Below are 1,602 nucleotides of genomic sequence, written 5' to 3'. Positions count from 1 at the left end.
GCTCAAGCCCACGACCCTGGTATCAAACCTGAGCCAAAGTCCGGTTGGAAGCCCAACCTACTGAGCCACCCACGTGCCTCGGTGATACAACGTTTTAAAAAAATTTGCAAAGCTTTGCGAAGGTCACAATTGTCAAGTCGTTACTCAAAATTGGAAATTAAAGAGGAACATAAAGGCTTACCAAACATTTTTAGTTAAAAGCTTTAAAGAGTTGGCAAATTAACACTCATCTTTACATGACAATGACATTACATACAGACAAATATTAGAATTAATCTTAAAAGTCACTATCTTGCAGCCAAATATGAAAATAATTGGTAATAGGCTATATTGGTTAGAGGTCAAGTGTCATAAATAGATTCCACAAGCATTAGGTGAAATGTTTTGGAGAAATAGTATACACACCAATATTAACAGCAAAGATACCTTGCCCATTGTAATAATATGTGAAAAAAATGCCACTTGTGATTTAGATTGAGATAAACTAGCTCCATTAGAGACAGACAGGTTTCTCATTCTAGGAATGCCACTTGATTTTATGCAAAATACAGAAGATATCACCTTCAAATATTTTTACCTTAATTATATCTTTATTTTCATCTTAAAGTTTTCATGTTCTTGTAGAAGTTAAGAATGTTTAACTTCTTATGTTGTTTGAAACGTGTGAACTTAAAAATCATATTTTTATGATTGTTGGTTCTGGTTGATTGTTTCCAAAAGCCTCTATACTAACAAAATCTGGAAGGCGTCACTTGATTTGAAGATCATTACCAAAGAGGTTCTCATAGTTCTCAGCATGTACTGTCTTAATTTATTCTAAAATAACACATTCTTGTGGCTTAAAGGTGATGTATATGAAAGACAGAAAAAGTGGAGACTGCAGGTAAGTATAAAGAGTTCAACACCAAGTCTTAACACTAGTTTCTCTAAATTCAACTACAGTTCTTGTTCTTCCTGGCAAATCTTTGCTCTGTAAACATTTATTCAGTGTTCAAAGCATTCTGTGTGTTTATACTATATTTTTTGTCCCTTTTCAAGTTATGTCATACTAGTTATGCACCAGTTAGATTCTAATTTCTCTTTATGATTTCTTTTAAAAATTATGTGTGCTAGAGAGTCATCTTGTAGGAGATCATGTATCCCATCATTTTTGGGTATATCTATTGGTAGATAATCAATATTAAGTAGTAACTACGTACATCTTCTTCCTAACATAGGTATGACATAGTTAGATTTTGATGTGTTTTGAAGTAAAATTATTTTGAAGATGGAAAAGCATTTTCTCCAGTTTCCTATGAAATGGACAGTTTCAGGAAGGCTCTGAAGCTAAGGAGGAAGATTTGAGAGAGGTAGGAAAAATATGGGTAGGAGGTGGCACTGAAATGATTGAGTCTAATGTCTTGTCATAGATATTTTAAGAATAGGACACAAAGCATTTTAGTTTGCCAAGTTTTATGAGGTGCTTTTAAGATGTGATTTATTTTTCTCTCAGATTTAATTACATCATTTATATGATATTTATCACAAATTCTGATTTATGAATATAAATGAGTTAAACACTTGCAAAGTAAACTGAGAATTGGATTATGAAAAAATCTGAAA

This window comes from Suricata suricatta, chromosome 3 (genome assembly GCF_006229205.1).
Source record: "Suricata suricatta isolate VVHF042 chromosome 3, meerkat_22Aug2017_6uvM2_HiC, whole genome shotgun sequence".
In the NCBI taxonomy this organism is placed as follows: Eukaryota; Metazoa; Chordata; class Mammalia; order Carnivora; family Herpestidae; genus Suricata; species Suricata suricatta.
The sequence above is the reverse complement of the archived record's forward strand: the minus strand, read 5'-3'. Positions refer to the sequence as shown.